A 20,060-nucleotide genomic window follows, 5' to 3' on the forward strand; every position below is an offset into this window, starting at 1 on the left:
CCCGTATTGCCTGTTCATTACCCCAGACACCATTTCCTCAGAGTACCCTATACCTACACACCTACACACGTGTACACACGTGTACACACACACACACACGTGTGTGTGTATATACAGTACAATTCCCCAGTGTTCTGTGACCTTTGAAATGTTTTAACCTCACATGTTGTTTACTTCACAGCAGAAAAGCTGTAGAAGAAACTGTACCTGTGGAAAGCAGCAATAGATATCTAAGGAATTGGTTAAAATTATTTGATTTTAATTTTGGGATTCTGGAACCTTTTAGGTTTTCTTCTGACTCAAATATATTTATTCATATAGGAAAAGAATATCTCAGTTCAGTGGTAGAAATGTTAAACTCCAAGAAATGAGAGTGACTTAGACCTAAGAAGGTTGAAGGAAGGACATAATAAAGAGCAGAATAAGAAACAGCAACAGAGCTGGGCTCAGTGACTCACGTGGGACACTCGGGAGGTGGAGCCAGGACACTGTGACTCACATGTGACACTCGGGAGGTGGAGCCAGTAAGACTATACAGCATGGGTTGCAGGAAACAGGCAAATGAAACCAAACAGAGCGATTAGTGAGGCAAACTGGCTGTTTTGGTGGGAGGGTGGCAGTAGCAATGAGAAACCGAACAATGTAAGGAAGATGGTATTAAAGACAGGACCGTACTGACGAGTCTATAACCAGTAAAGGGTAATTAAGGGTTATTTGGAACTATTTTTCCAATAATTTAAACATCTGTGATGAAATAGTTTATGGATACTAGCAAATCTCATTCACAAAACAATGTTAAATATCTCCATTAAAGAAATCAGCCTCTGGCTGGAGAGATGGCTCAGCAGGTAAGAGCACTTGCTGCTCTTGCAGAGGACTTGGGTTTGTTTCCCAGCAACCACATGGTGGCTCATGGCCTTTGGTAACTCTAGCTCCAAGGGATCCAATGCCCTCTTCCAGCCTCCGCACACACTAGGCACAACTGTGATGCACATAAACAATACAAGTAAAAAAATTCATACACATACAAAGAAATTGTAATTTTGACTGTTTCCACCGAACATTTAAGAATAAAGTACTGACCCAGAGGCGTGGGGGGAGAGGGGCAGAAGACATCAGAAGACAGGTGAGGGTGGTAGGAACAGCCTGATGTGAGGAGGCTGTGCTGCCACCTGAGGCCATAGTGATATCCCTGCTCATGCTGCTGCAGGGCCATGTCTGTGTTCATGGCCCTGCAGCAGCAGGGGTCTGTGTCAATCTTCATGGCCCATGTTACCACCAAAGGCCATGTGGGACGTTTCCGGTCTAGGCTGCTGCCTGGGACCACCTCTAGGTCTGAAGACTGCACAGAGCTGACCTGGCCCTGCCCTTCACTGGGACAGTGCTGGAGACCTAACTGGTGTAGTCTAGCTGACTCAGATGATGTTTAAGGGAGATCTGGTCCAGCTGCTGCAAGCAGGAGAGCTGGCTCTGGTAAAGCAAGAGACCTAGCTCTGGTAGTGCTGTCACGCTGACAAACTCAGCTACCACCCCTTTGAGTGGGTCCACCCCAATATTTAGACCTATAAACTGCTGGAGCACATGAAGGAGTTAGTCCTATAGACCCAAAGGTGTAAAGTCTCCATGACACAGGTGAACAAGAGGATATCCAAGAGGAGTCCCTTCGAGGATGTAGTATTGACAGTGTAGCAGAAGCCAGAGGCCTCAAACCAGACCAGCGGCTCACTGCAATGAACATTTGCAAGTAAATCTGTTTGGGCAAAAGGCTATACTATGTGACACACCAGGACATACCACAGCTTCAGTGAGATTTTAATTTTTTTTCCTTTGGGGGAGGTTGCAAGGGCAGAGGGCTAATATGGAGGAATAGGGAGATGAGTGGAATTGAAGTGCATGATATAAAATTCACAAAGAATCAATAAAAAGTTTTTTTTTTTTAAAAAAAAAAAAAAAACCATAAGTACTAAACTTAGTACAGACCTTAACTCATGTCACAAGACCAGAATTACCCTAACATCAAAACCAAAGGTAGTTTAAGAAAAGTATATCATAAACCAACATACTTTATGAATATGGGAGGAAAACCCTTTAAGAAAACATAAGCAATGGGGGTCTACAAACATACAAAAATCCTATCACAACCAGTGCAGACTTAGTTTAAAAAATCTAGTATCTTACCATGTTAGCAGAGGGAAGAGGAAATCTCAAGATGAACTGAGCAAATGCAGAAAGTGTTTCATAAAACCCAACAAGATCCAAGCTTACAAGCAAGAGACCGAAACTTCCCTAACTAGACAAGCAAGATATGAGACATATAACCTCATGCTTAGTGATCAAAGAGAAGCCATTCCCCTAGAGCAGGCTGGATATCCACCCCCAGTGTTTCACTGGGGATCGTCACCCATGTGACAGGCAAGCAGAGGAAAGGAATATAGACTAAGTACAACTATCTTTACTTGTGGGTAACATGACCATGTACTTAGGGAGTTCAAAGGAAGCCAAAATAAAACAGACCAATTAACAGTTATATTTGTATGTACTACAACGAAGGGAAATGAATATACGATAGCAGGAAAAAGGGAAAACCTAAGGATGCAATAGACAAAGCACATAAGAGCACAGTATTCCAGCCACTATGGAAGAGAAATCCTAGATCAGGGAAAAGAGAAAGAGACTAAAAGACTCAAAAAGCTAATCTTGTAGAAACCGACACACTGATTTATGGTTTATCTAGGAAGACATATGTCCTGGGAGAATGAAAATGATGACAGGAACAATTTTTCATAACATTTTATATAACCCAAATTGAGACTTGCTGTAAAGATATAGAAGTTAAAACAGCATGGTATTAGCATAAAGATATTCCTGTAAGTCAATGGTACAGAAAAGAATTCAGAAGTTGATTTTCAGAGAAAGTGTGGGGTGATTCCATGAGCGCAGTCTTTCCTGAAGACTAGTCTCCTCCACACAGGTGTGCCTGCACACGCACACAAACAATGAGGAAGCAAATCTTACTGTGACACTGGAGGACATACTAAAGAATCAAGCTGTTGATTCTTCTTACATGGGGAAATCCTGGGAGAGGCATATTTTTTGCTACATCTCCTGTACCCCCTGCACCCCTAGGGGTAAAGCAGTAAGAGGCAGAGATGAGCAATGACAAAATAAAGCAATGATAAAATTGACAAGTGACATCTTAAATCCAGACAAGCCACTGGTCACCATCTCTTCCAAAGGAGTGGTGAAGATCCCATCATTCCTACTATGTAGACTTGCCAAGAAATTATAACCCGACAAAGCCTTTAAACTCAGCGATAGCTCACCATAAAATCAGGACAGGGAAGAAAACATCCCATGAGAAGCAGGAAAATAAAGACAAAGCCAGCTCATGGGACAACTTGTTTCTTCAGTAAATTAAAACACCAGTATGAAAGATTAAAAGGCTTAAGATAAGATGTGACTTTCCATGGGAGGGAAGACTGGGGGAATCTTTTAAGAGCTGGGAGAGGGGAAACCATGACCAGAATATAGTGTATGAAAAACTTCTATTTTCAGTGAAAGAAAAAAATAAACTCACAAAAAGGGGGCATTATGATCCAGAAGTAGGTACATTATGTAGACTACAGTAAAACAAACGTGTTTACAGTAAAGCTGGGCACTGACTAGAAAGTCTAGGGTGCTAAGGAGTTTTTAATCTTGTGATCTGAACTCTGCTCTCTTCAAATTCAAATGTTGAAGCCCTAAACAACAGTATTTCAGGATGGGACTGCACTTATAGAGAAAGTCTTTACAGAGGAAATGGAAATTAAGAGTTAAGTCTTTAAATATACATACTGAAATATTTGGAAATGAGTTGACTACTAGAATTTGCTTCAGAATCTGCAATGTGTGCACTGGGGAGGAATGTGTAGTGGGGATGGTCAGGACTGACCATCACTGACCACAGATAATTCAATCTAGTGCTATAATGGTGCAGTGCTGAAGAGGCAGCTCCATAGAGTGCTTGCCCTGCCTAAGGCTCTGTGCTCAATCCCCACCCCCCAAATCTGTCACCTGAATGGCTTTAAAATCTTTGAAAAAGCACTTCATTCTAAAGGCATAAATCTTCAAAGATGCAAATCTAGAGGCTGAAACCTGAGTGACTGAGCAATAGATGACTGAAGGAACCTGTTTAGAGAGCAGATATGTGGCAGAAACTATGGAGGCTTACGAACAGAGCCTTGGGGCCCCTCTTCTGGCTCCACGTCTTACAGTTTTCCTTGCTGTTCCTCAGTCCTGGCATGTGACTTTACTGTCAAGCTTTTGCACACTGCCCTCTTAGCTTCTTCCTACAGGGACTTAGACCTTGCTACACACTGCCCTCCCAGGATTTCCTTTGAAATCTGCTTAGGAGCCCCTAACTGTGGCATCTTGTGTGTCTATAGAACCAGCCTGCCAGGCATGACAGCAAGGTCTGCCATCAGCTTGAATCACAGCTTCACTGGCATCTGAGCAAGGTGAAGGCATCTCATTGAATCTAGAATCTGCTACTGAAGGTCTGACTGCTAGTAAGCTCAAGGTTATAAACCTCGAGCCAGAGTTCCACAGAAAACCCTCTGTGATTAGGCAGTGCAGCAGGACCAGATTCCTTGCTATGTGTGAATCTGTGGAGGAGAGGTAGAGGAAGACACCAAGAACCTGGAAACACTAGAACTGTTTCATGCCTGCCAAAGAAAGCTACAGGCAACAGACTATAGGGATAAAGGTCTGCCCAAGCCTGTAGGAAATTGTATCATATTACCATGTGTCCCACATACTAGTCTTGGAACTACAGGGTTGGGTGTTCTCCCTGCTGGGTGTTGGCCTTTTGAAACCTTGCAAAACACCTGGTTGGAATAGTTTTGTTCACTCTGTACTACTATATGAGAGTGCATGGCTTGCTGTTTTGATTTTTACAAGGCCTCATGGTTACAGAGTTAGCCTTAAATCTCAGAGGAGATTTTGGACATGGCATTTTGAATTGTGTTACAAGTGTTAAGACTGTAGGGTTGCTTGAGGCTGGACTAAATGCACGTTGTGTTTCGGGATGGCAGTCAATCTTTTGGGGCAAGGGGTCAAATGTTCTGGTTTGATTCGGGAATTATCTCCTATGAGCTTGCATTTTTCTGTGACTGCTTCCCCAGGCTGTGGCATTATTTGGAGGAGATGGGGGTTTGCTATGGAGCCTTATGAAAGAGACTAGGTGGTCACTAGCAGGATACTAGAGGTGGGCCTTTATCATTATAGCCCACCCTCTAGCCATGCTGTGTCCTGATTGCCCTGAGATGTGAGACTTGACCATGTCTTTCTGCCGTCATGAATGCCATCTGGCCCTCCCTCCTGTGATGGACTGAGCATCTCTGGGACTGAACTAAGTATACCTTTCCTCCTGAAATTAGCTTCTGCCAGGCAACTGGTGACAGATTTAGTAACTCTTCTGTTTTTCTTCTCAGTATCTGTTCTCAGAGTAAGAATAAATATATTTGCATATGCTTTTAACACAGGTATCATAACATGGTGCATACTGGATGCTTTAAGTTGGTTTTAACATACACTTATTTATTTATTCCAAGTGTGTTATATGTGGGCATGCATGTGCCATGTTGTGTGTGTAGATCAAATGACACCTTCTGAGAGTTGATTTTCTCTTTCTGTCATGTGTGTCCTAGCAGTTGAACTCAGGTACCCACTGAACCATTTTGCTGGCCCTCAGGCTCTGTACACCAAGGTGGCCTTGAACTCAGAGGTCTATTTCTTCCAAGTACTGAGATTAAAGGCATGTGCCACCACTGCCTGGCTCTGAATATTTTGTTTCACATTTTTCCCCTCACTGAGCTTTCAAAATGCCTGTTTTCAAGTTCAAATATTCTTCTTAAATTTAAAATAAACAGAATTAAAATACAATTACATCATTTCTTCCTTTCCCCTTTCAACTCCTCCTATGTTTCTGCTTATTCCCTCTCAAATTCATGGTCTCTTTTTCTTTATTATTGTTACACATGAAGACAATGCATAAACATATAAATATAGCCTGCTGGGTCCATTTAATGTTGGCTGTATATTTACCATTTCAGACCTGTCCACTTGATATGGGATAACCAGTTAGGGGGCTCATGCCTCGGGAAGATTACCATAGTCCTTATTTACCTGTGGCTCTTTGTCTAGGGGCGGGGCTACAGGAGATTGTTCAATGGATGTTAGAGTGTCTATTCACGTCCTCATTGTTCACATGTTGTCTCAGCAGCCGTTTGGCTGAGGTGACCTGGATGTAGCTTCCCCTGTCACTTCTAGGAGACACACTCTCACAGCAGACTTCCTGAGCCTCAGCCTCTCACCGTCTTTCTACCTGTCTCAGGTTTTGTTTCCTGAGCCTTAGGTGCAGGACTTGTAGATGTTATAAGTTGGGGCTGGGCACCCCATGGTTAGTGGTTCTCTTCATTTTGACCTCTACAAAGAGGAGTTTCTTTCACAAGGAGTGTGGTGGTTTGAATGAGAATGGCCGTCATAGGCTCACAGATTTGAATGCTTGGTCATCAGGTGTTGGGAGCCGACTCTGAGCAGAAAGCGGCTATCATCTTTTCAGCCATCTTGAGCCATATACCCTGACAAGAGACTTGTTTTCAACAGCCTACAACAGCTGAGCACACTCTGATAATTATCTTGATATACCCATGATTTCCTTTCAATCAAGGCCAGGCAGTGGTGGCACATGCCTTTAATCCCAGCACTTGAGAGACTCAAGGTGAGACTCAAGGCGAGAGGTGAGACTTGAGGAGAGATATAAAAGGAGAGACTTGAGGAGAGAACAGGGCAGACTCCGTCTCCAGAGCAGACTCCCTATCTCGTCTCCATTCTTCGAGTCTCTGTCCCCACTCTCTTTCTTGCTAGGCCCTGACCCGAGGACCGGAGCAGCAGAACGGGCTGTTACAATCAGGGAATGACTATCTGAAAGGATTAAGAGGTGTGGCCTTGTTGGAGGGAGTAGGTCGATGTGAGTGGGCTTCAAGATTTCAAAAGCCCAAATCAGGCCCAGCCTGTCTCTTTCTCTCTTTGTACATACTGTGGACTGAGATGTAAACCCTTACCTGCTGCTCCTGCACCCAGCAAGCCTGCCCACCACCACACTCCCTGCCATGAGGGTCCTGGACTCCGCCTCTGAAATTGTAAATAAGCCCCAACTAAATGTACATGTTTTCTAAGGGTGGTCATAGTGGTTACGTGGGCATGGTGTCTCTTCACAGCAGTAAAGCACTGACCGTGACAAGGAGTGAGAGCTATACGAATCAGGCTGGATGGACAGGCTGGATGGGAATGGCGTGCCAGCGTGGCTGCTCCTGGAGGATACATATGGAATGTGGGGAGATGGGATAAGGTCATAAGTTCAGATAGTTTTTCTTCTGCTTTATCTACACTGTTTGTTGAGGCTACCAACTGTATTTTTAAATTTTAATTTACCATGTTTCTTTAACCTCAGTTTGCTGTCTGGTTCTTTTTCAAAATATTTCTCTATGGAATTTCTTACTCATAGTATTAAAGAGAATATTAAGTTCTCTTTAATTTCATCTATCTGTATTCTATTGGATCTCACTTTTAAAAATATAATCATCCATTTATCTTTCAAATTATTCTTTGTAAATTGGTGTAGAAAAAGAATGGTTTTCACTTTGAGACCTTGGTCCTTTATTGGTTCATAGACACTCCTGGAATATCTTCTTTTGTTCCTCTCCACTGGTTCCTTCCTCTGCCCAGAAATAATCATTCCATTTCTCTACCAGGCATTTATACCTTTAGTTTATTTGGAACTTACTGCTATAGTTGGGTTTTCTTTGAGAGGCATCATTCTTTATATTCCTACATATTTGATGGCTCAGATAGCTCTATCATTTTGATGAGTGACTTTCTTAGTAGGCATTTTTCTCGTGAGGATGTGTCTTGAAGTATTGGTGCAACGCTGGCTTTCGTTCTAGATGGCCACCACAGAATGGTATCCTGTATCCTCTTTGGTTGTGATTAATGACTCTATGCACAGTGAGTACAGCATGTGCTACACTGAAGTAGAAATCCACTGACTCTTCTGTGAGCAGAGCAGCTACGGCACAGACAGTGATGAGGATGACGCACTTGTATTGTGGCAGGAACTTCAAGAACCTTCACTGAGCCTACATGCATGTGGCTGTCATGGTCCTAGCAGCCAGACCTTGTCAAAGGGAAATCACCCTGATCTCCTGATTCAAGAAGGTGACACTATTCTCTGTCACCATGCCTGTCCCGACAATGCGGGGCATGGTGAATGTCTGTGGAGTGAGGACTGTGACTCCAGCACCAGCTCAAGTTCAGACATCTGACTTCTCAGGCTGGCTTTAGTAACAGTGCCCTGAGGGCAGGTGTGGCAGTTAACAGGATATGTGAGCTCCTTTTCTGAAAGGAGACGATACTTACAGATTCCAAGTTTCTAATGTCAGTGAGCTGCAAACATGAAGATTATGAAAACTTCCAGGATCAAAAATTACTAGCACACACAATGGCATTGTGCTGGGCCTTTCACCTTTACAGGAAGGCTTGTCCTCTCCATCTGTGGCTGTGGGCTGGCAGGCATCACAATTCTGTTTCCCTTCCTCTGCTGCTGTCCAGGTCTCAGATTCTCACGGGAGCCCAATGATCACTCACCTCTGAACACAGTTGTGCATCTTCAGCTCTTCTTTGTGGAGGAGTTGAGTGATGGACATCTCTGTCTATTCATCCGCCAGGAGGATTATCTCTACAACCTTTAAAGCAGGTAAAAAAAAATTCTTTAGAGTGCATTTACAAGCACAGATATTAGAAACTCATTAAAATAGAAATCTAATCATAGAACATTGAAAGAGGAAAAAAAGGACAACAGGGAAAAATATTTCCAACACATATATCTAACAAATGACATGTGGCCACACTATGTATACAGAACGTTCTAGATCAACAGCAAGAAGTGAACTCAGAACAGAATTTGCAAAACTTAAAAGCTACTTGGAGGAGAAAATGCATAAACACCCAGCAGCATCTAGAAGCTCTCTGCATCAGTCATTAAGGAAAACCAAACCACAATGTTGTACAACTTCACATTCACCAGAATGGCTGAGTTAAAAATCAGTAATATCAAATACGAGCGAGACAAGAGGTCCAATAGGCGCTTTATTTTAGGGTTTGACTCTGAAATGAATGCCGGGTCTGGGGGATTTTGGGAATTGACTGCATTAGGAGGGCTCTGATATCATCCATAGATTAATCCACTGATAGATGGTGTTACTGAAAGGTGACAGAAACTAAGGAAGGTATGGACTGTTTCAAGAAAGTGGGCCACTGGGATTGACTCTGAAGGGTCTGTCTTGTCCTCAGCTGCCTCCTTTCTCTCTGCTGCCTGGCTGCCATAAGGCGAGGGGCTTTGCTCCACTGTGCTCTTTGACCCTTAGCATAGGTCCAGAGACAATGAAGCCACTATATTCATAATAGCTTAGGAGACAGAAAACCTAAATGCCCTTCAATTGATGACTGGATAAAGAAACTTTATACATATGCACAGTAGAACACCATTCAGTGTAAATAAAAGGAAATTATAAACTTTATAGGCAAATGGATGAACTAGAAAATATTACAGTGACTGAGGTCACCCAGATCCAAGATGACAAATGCTGCGGGTTCTCTCTCATCTGGGGCTCCCAGCTTGAACTCTTCAGATGTGATTATACAGCCTAGAATAACTATAGATGCCAGGGAAGTGAAAAATGGATCTTAGGGGTAGAGAAGGAGCTCCAGAGGGACCAGAATAGAGGGCACAGGTGACTTAAAGGGGGAAACAGAAAGAGAAACATCAAACAGGGAAATGGGGGTTAAGTAGAGAAGGAGGGAGGGAGAAGGAGGATAACAACATGGGAAATGTTTGTAATAGCCATTGTGGATATTATTTTATATATAATACATATAAGTGTGTGGTGGCTTGAAGGAGAATGGTTCCAGTAGGCTCATACATTTCTGTTTAGGAAGGATTAGAAGGTGTGGTGGTGGGAGTGGGAGTGACCTTGTTGAAGGAGGTGTGTCACTGAGCAGGGCTTTGAGCGCTCTCTGTCTGTCTGTCTGTCTGTCTGTCTCTGTCTGCCTCCTGCCCACGGTTGAGGAAATAAAGTTCTTAGCTATTCCTTAAGTACCATTATTCTCTGCTTCCGGCCATGATGATAATGGACTAAGAACCTCAATTAACTGCTTTCTTTTATAAGACTTGTCTTGGTCATGATGTCTCTTCACAGCAATAGAATAGTAACTAAGACAAAGTGACACACACACACGTAAACTACATATAATGTTCTTCCCAAGAGCCATAGACTATGTAACAAAACACTATACCAGGGATGAGAATCTTCCTTTTGAGCATTGGTCAGAAGAGTTCAAAAGATTCCCCCAAACAATGTATGTTATTGTTGTTGCCCTTGGTTGTCTCCCAGAGTTGAAGGTAAGTTCCTTTTGCTGAAGACAACAATCACTTTAGAGCACAGGATTCAGAGGATTTATGCTGGATCTGACCTGAAGGCTTCCTCCCTGAGGACTAATCTTCATTGAGCCCAGTAGTGCTATGAAAGCTGCCAAAGGAAGAATGTTTATGAATCATTACAATGACCATCAGAGCGAGATACCCCTAAAGGTACAATAGAGAATCTTGACAGTAATAAAGAGCTGTCTAGCTGAATATTAGGCTTGATCAACAGGAGGGAAACCATGGCTGTTACTAGAAACCTAGCCAACCACCCATGGCTAGTGACATCATGGACCTTAAAGGAGAACCTACTACTACCACTTTCTAAACCAGTATAATTCCTAACTTAATCCCAAACACTTAAACTTATACCCACAGGTAAGTGTACTTCTTACCCCTCTCCTCATCAAAGAAGCTTCTTTACAAAGCAGAAGGAGACCATTATAGAAATCCACAACTGGTCAAATGCAGAAAACAATTGGCTGTGGGGTGTCCAATGCTAACCACTACATCTACAACACAACTCTTGTACCTAAGGCCAGGGAATATCACAGATGATGGTGCAGAAAGAATGTAAGTGCCTGAGAACTAGGAAGTCTGCTGAAAGCCTGTGTCTTTTAGATAGGACAGGGAGCTACACCCATGAAATCACAATATGGCTACTTAAGACCCGAACAGTGACAACACCAGCTGACATGCCGATGTGGACGGGGGAAGTCTCTGAGAGCCCAGCACTAGATGAAGAGCTATAATTGCTAAGAGAGGAAGGATTAGTCTTCCTCAGGGATGTGTTTCCTAAATGCTTATCCAATGCTAAGTGGTCAGCCCTAAACACATGTACAAACAAGCAACACTAAATGGCTCAGCAGATTCCCCCTCCCACCTCCTGTACTCGTGTGTGTGTGTGTGTGTGTGTGTGTGTGTGTGTGTGTGTGTGTAATTAATTAAAGAAAAAGACCACAAACTTAAGAAGGAGCTGGGAGGAACGAGACAGGCAGAGGGAGGTAACAGAAGTGATGTAATTATATTTTAGTTAAAAATATTTTTAAGGGACTGGCAAAAGATTTAGATAGCCATTTCACCACATAAAATGATTAATAACCAGATGAAAAAGTCCTCCACATGAAAGTGCCAATTAAAACTGTAATGCTACACTATCACATACTCAGGAGAATGGATGTGTGGTGGTTTGAATAATAGCCCCTATAGGCTCATCATATATTTGTCCTCATCTGGCTTTTAACTTTCTGGAAAGGATTAGGATATGTGATCTTGTTGGAGGAGGTGTGCCACTGGGAGCAGACTTTGAGGTTTCAAAAGGCCAAGCCATTCCCAGTTAGCTTTCTTCTGCCTTGTGGTTTTTCTCTCAACATGTAAGCTCTCACCTACTGCTCAAGTATCATGCCTGCCTGCTCTCCTGCCTCTCATCATGATGGTCATGGACTCACTCTCTGAATTTGTAAGCTCCATTAAATGATGTTTTCTGTAAGTTGCCTTAGCTATGGCATCTCAGAACAGCAATAGAACAGTAACTGAGACAGACCGTAATAAAGATGGACAACACTGGATATTGCTGAGAAAGCAGAGAAATCAAATCCCTACATAGTGTTGCTTGGACTCTAGCACTATGCAGACACTTTGGGGAAATAGTTTGTCAGGTTCTTAAAAGTTAGACATAAACTTGATTCTACATTACACTCTTAGAAACTTACCCAAGAGACATAAGAAGAAAATCTATACAAACACATACACACAGCATTTGTAATAACCAAAACTATATAAATAGCCAAAACCAAAACTGAAACAATTCAAATGCCTTTCAGTTCAAAAATAGACATGAAATTATGTCATTTCAAAACAGCAAAAACGCCGGGCGGTGGTGGCGCATGCCTTTAATCCCAGCACATGGGAGGCAGAGGCAGGCGGATTTCTGAGTTCGAGGCCAGCCTGGTCTACAGAGTGAGTTCCAGGACAGCCAGGACTACACAGAGAAAACCCTGTCTCAAAAACAAACAAACAAACAAAAAAGAGCAAATCCTTTAACAATACAAAGGGATGGCCCATTACAAACTCTCCAACACACCTTAATCTCAAAATCTGGTGTTAAGAAGTAAACCCTGGGGAGATGTCTCCAATAATAAAGTACTTGCTACATAAGCAAGGAGACCTGAGTTCTGCCCCAGAGCTACACAAAAAAAGCCAGGCCTGGTAATGCATGTTTGCATCCAGCTAGAGAGTTGAAGATGGGAGAATTCCTAGGCCAACAAAAAACACATTTCTCAAAACAACCAAAGTGGACAGCTCTTGAAAAGAATACCGGAGACTGTCCTCTGGCCTCCATGGGCACCCACATCTTCACATGCTCTGGTATCAAAAGAAGCCAAATCCCCAAAACTGCATTCTGAGATTTCATTTAGACAAAACAGATCACTGGCTGCCTCAGGCTAGGAGTTGACTAACTGACATGGTGAAGTTTTGTGGACAATAGGAATTTCTAGAACTGGATTATGGTGACAGCTGTTCAAACCTTTGGAAAACACAGATTTGTGAACTTACAATGAGTGGGTTTTAATGGCATATAAATTGTACCTTAATAAGACCAGTTGTAAAGATTTATCCAAGAATGTTCACAGCAGCTTTACTCATGATAGCTTCTTAAAAGGATCACAAAAGACAAATGAACAAATTATGATCTATTCACGGAACACAATATCAGCTGTCCATAAAAACTACTTAAGTGATGGAGAGATGGCTGGCTCAGTGGGTAAGATCAAGAACAAATGCTGATCAACCATAAAGACCTGAGTTCAAACCCTCAGCAACCATGTAAAACACTGGGTGTGTCCACTACATCTGTAACAGCAGTACTGTGGGCTGTTTGCTCCTAACCTCTCTCTAGGTTCAGTGAATCAGGAGAATAAGGCAGGAAATGAGAGAACCATGATTCTCAACCTTCTTAACGCTATGACCCTTTAATATGTTGTGGTGACCCCAACTATAAGATTATTCTTGTTGCTACTTCATAACTATAATTTTGCTACTGTTATGAATTGTAATGTAAATATCTGAGTTTTCCTATGGTCTTAGGTGACCCTATGAAAAGGTCATTTGACCCCCCCAAAGGGGTTGTGACCCACAGGTACACTCCACAGCCACAGACATGAATTTCAAAAAGCATAAGACTCTCCCCTTCCTTCCCCCACCTCTCTCTGCATGCACTGAAGTTCAAACTTGAACTGAATCACATTTGTAGATCTCACAGCTCACTTTTTCTTTATTGCAAAAAAAAAAAATCCACCTTCCAAAATAAAATTTACTTAAGACAAGAATCTGGTGTTCTATATCCCAACAGTCTGAGTTTTATGAAGCAAAACCAAGTCTGGTCCCAATTATGTCCTACAGATTTGGGGATTACAGAGTAATTCACATCTGCAATTACTGTAGGCAAAGTTTACTCCTGCACCTCAGGACATGTGAGTAAAGTCTAAACTGTGCACACAGCACACACACCATGAGAGAAGCCACTTCCTAGTCAGTGGTATCTATTACCACTTAGGACTCAGCCAGGAAAGAACTCTGCCACCACAGGCAACTGCCTATTCCTGTGTCACGTATGTCCCCTCCTCCAATCACCTTTAAATGAGGCAGTTCTGGAGGCTCGATGGAAGTGGAGGACATAAGTTCTGCTGTAACATTTGCCATAGACCATGTCACACAGGCCTAGGCTAGTGTGGGGGCATTTTGCACACAGGGGGCACATATTAAAGCAGTCATATTTTTGGCCCAGTAGCAGCATTCCAAGAATTAACTAAAAAGAAGTAAGGAAGGAACCTCTTTGTGACAAATGTGACCCACTCATTCTGGTGTATTTCCAACAGCCATAAAACACTCTCCCTGCAAAGAATCCAGACAACTGATAACAAGAGGAGTCAGTCAATGAACTATGACACAGTCCCTGAAGCCATGAGAAGCATGCTCTGGGGGAAAGTGGACAAACAGGAAAACACTGTCACACGGTGTTCAGTGACAGAAGACAAAGCCATGAAGAACAGCCATTCACAGGCAGAGGTGACAGAATTCCCCTAGACTCCCAGACAGTAAAGATCTTTGTATAAAGCTTTGAGAGGAAAGGCCTTTACCACTGGTAGGATCAGAGCTGTGAACACCATAATCCTCAGACTTGAACATGGCGTAGTTAAGTGAAGGAGCGTGATTCAATATATGTTGAGTTTGTCCCAAAAGTCTACACTCCAGCAAGGTCTCAGGTAAGGCTCCCCTGCTACATACCTATGACAGCCATCTCCAGGTGGGGAGAACACAGGTACACATTTATTTTTACACCATCTTACATTTGCCATAATTAACAATACTTTTGTAATAATGAAGAAAACTTCTTTCTTCAGAAACTTTGATTCTAATGGTTTTGATACCATCTCATCATGAATACTGTGAAATTGGATCAAAGGTTTATTACATCCAATACAAAATAATTTACAATAAAAATGAGCAATGGCCTAGTTAACTGATTTTTATTTTATTATTATTTTAGTTCTGGGGTTCAAACCTAGGGTTTTGCACATGCTGAGACACCTCTGCTGTTATGCTACAACCCCAGTCCTCTATGTTTTTAAGAGAATGATTGAAAATTGGTGGAAGAACATGATACTATTACCATTTACAAAGGCATGGAAAAGCAAAACGGTAAGCTTTAGTCACAGCATGACAACTAGGTTAAAATGCTAGCATTGTTTGTAAAATGTTAAATGTAGTAAGTTTAGGGGAGAGTTGGATTATACCTGCAGTCCCAGTACTCAGCAGACAGATGTGCAAGCATCACTTTGAGCCTGAGGCTCACATGGGTTACAGAGTGAAAGTATCTTAAAACTAAAGAAAATGAAGAAGGAAATACACCAAATGTTAGTATCTGTGGATCCCTGGGTGGGGGAGGGTAAGACATGTGTATCGGTCAGGCTTTGTTGCTGTGACAAAATGAGCAGGAAAGAGATGGTTCTGAGTGTAAAGGTATTTGGTGTACAAATCTGATGATCTGAGTTCAAATCCCAGAACTAGCTTTCTAGTCCTCTGACTTCTATACAAGCTCCCTGGCATTCACACACACACACACACACACACACACACACACACACACACACACTGATAATGACAATGATATAGCAGGCTGCTGATGGGTTCCCTGTTCTTTAGCTCTTGTTCTACCTGTGCCTCAAGCCCATACTTAGCTGCTCTCCGACATGCCAGTCATCTCTGGAAACACAGTCACAGTCACAGCAGAGACACGCTTTGGTAACTCCTAGGCATGTCTACATCTAATCAAGCTGTCAGTCGAGCTGATCAATCATCACATAAGGTGTAAAGTCTCCTTTCCACAGCATATACACTAAAACTGGAAGGGCAGAGCTTAGCATGGTCCCTGTACAAGGATGACACCAATTCATGAAGCATTTTACTAATAAACAAACAAACAAACTAAATAAAATGACTTCTTTTTAAACTTATAGAATAGTAAAGAATTGAAGGGGGGCAGGGTTAGGATTGGGAGGCAAGGATACCCCTGGAGTGTGGCAGGGTAAGGGGAGAGAAGAGAAACCATTCAAGGCTTGGGAAGATAGGACCAGGTTTGGTTCTGTTAACTGAGGAGTAGGATTTCTTCCTAGAACCACTGGCTGGATTCAGGGTAAAGGTCAAGACTTAGTGAGCTGTGCTGCACTGCTCATGCTCTGAGTCTGACCTTGAGGAACTGCTGAGGTTCAGAACATGTCTCCCTCAGCATTTGCTGACTGGGCAGGGGCACCAGCTGTGAAGGAAAGGGCTCTGCTGACTGGAGGGAGCCAGCTGTTTCTCCATTCATACAATGCTTCTAGCCTCTGAGCTGCCAAGATCTTCAGTCCCTAGAAGCAGGCACTCCTCATGGATTCCTCAAAGATATAAGGAATATATCACCACTATCACACCACTATCTCTGATAAAGAAGACCGTCCCCAGTTTGTGTGCCCATTTCTCGGTTCACTTCTCACCAGAAACTCAGTTCAGTTTCCTCTCTCCTCTTTCTCCTTACAGACAGCCAAAGGCAACAGTGACAGATGCTGGCAAAGCCCCATTACTGGATGACGGTCAAACCAGATAGCCTTTTAAGAGGATAGAAAAACATTTAATATGTAAAGTATAAATATTAGTTAATAATGTTATACTTTTCTGAGTTAAAAAGTAAACTGCACAACTGCTCCAGAGTTCCTGTGACAGTGAACAAGGACTTCTGGGAACAAGCTGTCTGCCGAGCCTGTGGGACCGATTAGTGTTGTGGACATGTTGGAATGCTGCAGACCCAGAACTAATTACAATTATGTGGGGCTATCTTTAGCCCCTAAATAGCCATTCCTTGTCTACCTCTATGTCTGGTCTAACATCCTATGACTAACAGAAAAAAAAATACCTTGGAATGTATGAACAGACCTGGAGTTTCCAGCAATAAAGGGCCTCGGATGGTGGTGACAGGATCTGACAGCAGATGCTGATAATGATAGAGTTCTCCCCACCTACCTGACAGAGCCACTCAAGTATTTGAAAAGAATCTTGGTTTCTGGCTTCCTTTGTTCTGTTACTATAAAAGCTTCATAAAGCTGCTTTCACACTGAAACACAGAATTTGTGTTCCCAAACCATGGTCACTCATATCTGACTCCAGAATAAATCTCTCTTGTTCCCTTTGAGGCAAGAGTTGGGTTTTCTCATTGACAGAGGCATGGATGAGGTCTTCACTGTGACTATGTCAGGATTTCATAGAATGCTCTTGGCCCTCGTGACACCTGTGAGGTATGTGTAGCCCCAGCTGGTACAGGAGTCACCAGAAATCCAGACAACTGAACCCCTAAGGCCCTGCCAGGCAGCAGTACCAGAGGCTCCTGTGCCCAGCTCTTACTCCATATTCACAGCCTGCACTTCCACAGTGGGGATTAGGGAACATTTACAACCTCATGAATGCATGTTTGTGGGTGGGGTTGGGGTGTTCCATGACTTTCATAGTCAGAGAGGATTTTCATTCCCAAATAACAGAGCCAGGGGTCTGAGTTCAGAGTCAAGGACCCAGGTGCAGTTCTTACCAATTTTTTGAAATGGGCTGCCAATGCATGAAGCATACACACCATTTGTCAGGGAGAACCAGGTCATAGGGCAGCTCACAGATCCCCCTAAAAAGAGAGGTCAGAGATGGATAGCACTTACCACTTTCTGTCTTCCTTCTAGCATTATAGGGTGGACAAAGTCTACACGAAGTGTGGTGGTTTCAATATGCTTGGCCATGGGAAGTGGCACTATTAGGAGGTGTGGCTTTATTGGAGGAGGTGTGGCCTTCTTAGAATAAGTATGTCACTGTGTAGGTGGGATTTGAGGTAATATATTCTTAAGCTCTGCTCAGTGTGAGCCAGTCTTTCCTGGTGACAGGCGGATCATAATGTACAACTCCTAGTTTCTTCTCCAGTGCCAGGTCTGCCTGCACACTGCCATGCTTCCTGCCATGATGATAATGGGCTGAACTTCTGAAACTGTAAGCCAGCCTCAATTAAATGTTTTCTTTTATAAGAGTTGCCTCAGTCATGATATCTCTTCATAGTAATGGAAACTCTAAGACTCAAGCTAAATAAGCCATGCAGGCTCAGTCATCAACAATAACAGGGAAACCTTCATTGTCAGGAACAACAGGGAATCTCTTACCCTATGAGCCCTATGCATGCACTGCATATGAGGCTCATCTCCAAGGTGAGCATTATTGTTATCTCTGTTTTATATAAGAAGAATGATATGGAGAAGCTAAACACAGTAAGACAATGTTACTCAGTCCCCACACACCCTGTTCTTGCTCCAGACTGTTCTGCCTTGCTTTTGTTTGCTCAAGCCAATGGTCAGTCAGCCCTCTTTTATCTGGGCAATGAGATCATAACAGAGTACACAGTCAAAGTTGAATTGTAGAATTCTAGAAAGGTCCACCAGAAGCCTGCTAGCCTGCCACTTACAAAACATCTGTGTCTATCAGATGAGCTCACGTCTGTAGACTTATGTCTTCAGGCCTAAGAGAGGCATTCCATTTGCAGCCCTTGCTTATCCACTAGGATGTACCTACAGTGACAGTCTACTGACAAAGTCCTCAAAGCAGCACCTTGTTTTCCCCCAATCCATTCCACAGACTCCCATCTGTGGGTGCCCAGGCCTGTGGACCCAAGGACTCTGAGGTAGGAAATCATTTTCTCAACCAAACATTAACTGGGATGAAACTGCAGACACAGCAGAGATAAGAATGTCAACCCCATGACCCTTAACAGAAAGTTTCAAATTGAGGAAACTGAAGCATCTGGAAGACTGGGCTTTGGGCAAGTGCTTCAGTTCCTCCTTCAAGCTGAGCTTTCTGAGAAGCCATGCCTAAGCATCATATCGAAGCAGACTCGCAGTTAGCAGGAGTCAGGTGGGCAAAGCAGATATAGGGAGAAGGCAAATCCTGGCAGTCCCTCGGCGTGCCTAGGATCTAGTTCAGGGCAACCCTGGAACCCAGCCTCAGGATCCATGTTGCTCCCAAACTCAGGCTGCATCTCCCAAGACATATGAGCCTACCTTCTAACTTACAAGGAGGTTCTGATGAGCTACTGTGATCACTCCTTTCCCACCCTGAGGCTTCCAGCACTGACTTCACCTCTGCAAAACTAAAATGTTGTGCAAACCAGAAAAGCATGAGAATGAGAAAATGACCACTGTTCTAGTTAGGGTTCTTGATGGGATAAACACCATGGCCAAAGCAACTCGGGGAAGAAAGGGTTGATTCCAGTTCACAGCTTGTAGTCTGTCATCCAGGGAAATCAGGCAGGAACTTGAGGCAGGAACTAAAGCAGAGACCATGGAGGAATGCTGCTTACTGGCTGGCTTGGCTCGCTCTCTTATACAGGCTAGGACCAACAGCCTAGAGCTGGCACCACCCACAGAAAGCTGGGACCTCCCACGTCAATCTCTAGTTAAGAAAGTACACCTCTGTCTTGCCCACAGGCCAATCTGGTGGGGGCGTTTTTTTCAGTTAAGGTTTCTTCTTTTTAAATGACTTGAGCTTCCAACAAGTTGACATAAAGCTAGCCAGCACAACAACCTAACGTTCTCTTGACACAGGCACACGGAGTATAAAACACAAGCCTTTTCACAGTCTCAAAGGTCAAGAGCCTCTGAATTTGTCTTTGGTTGGCCCTTTATTTTTTTTTTTTTTCTGGTGCTTGAGGGCTGGGGAAATGGCTCAGTGGTTAAAGCACTTCCTGAGTGAGAAGCAGGACTAGAGTGTGAATCTCTAGAAGCCACATAAATAATGGGTAGCATGGCAGCTAGCTTGAAGCTCCAGCCTTAGAGGATGGAGACGGGATCCCCAGAGCAACCTGGCTAGCTACACTAGCCACACTGGGGAGTTCTGTGTTTGCCTGAGAGACCCTGACTAATAAATAAGGTAGAAGAATGACTGAGGATCAATCCTGACATCACATGCATGCCCAGTCGTCATT

The 20,060-nt window shown here is 43.2% G+C and overlaps 1 protein-coding gene across 4 annotated transcripts in view; it reads right to left on the reverse strand.

Moving 5' to 3' along the window:
- Positions 1–20,060, reverse strand: part of Gpr160 (G protein-coupled receptor 160) — a 36,329-nt gene that overhangs the window by 8,698 nt on the left and 7,571 nt on the right. Inside the window, exons 1-3 of one of the 4 annotated variants that reach the window (XM_028764699.1) lie at positions 16,555–16,666; positions 10,393–10,625; positions 8,686–8,783 (exon numbers count right to left, since the gene is read on the reverse strand). The gene's annotated coding sequence lies outside the window, so the exon portion shown is untranslated. Of the gene's footprint in view, positions 1–8,685; positions 8,784–10,392; positions 10,626–16,554; positions 16,667–17,636; positions 17,700–17,757; positions 17,784–20,060 lie in introns of those variants that run through there. The other 3 variants (XM_028764715.1, XM_028764707.1, XM_028764725.1) reach the window with 3 other exon arrangements.

This window comes from Grammomys surdaster, unplaced genomic scaffold, assembly GCF_004785775.1.
Source record: "Grammomys surdaster isolate TR1022 unplaced genomic scaffold, NIH_TR_1.0 62, whole genome shotgun sequence".
NCBI lineage: Eukaryota > Metazoa > Chordata > Mammalia > Rodentia > Muridae > Grammomys > Grammomys surdaster.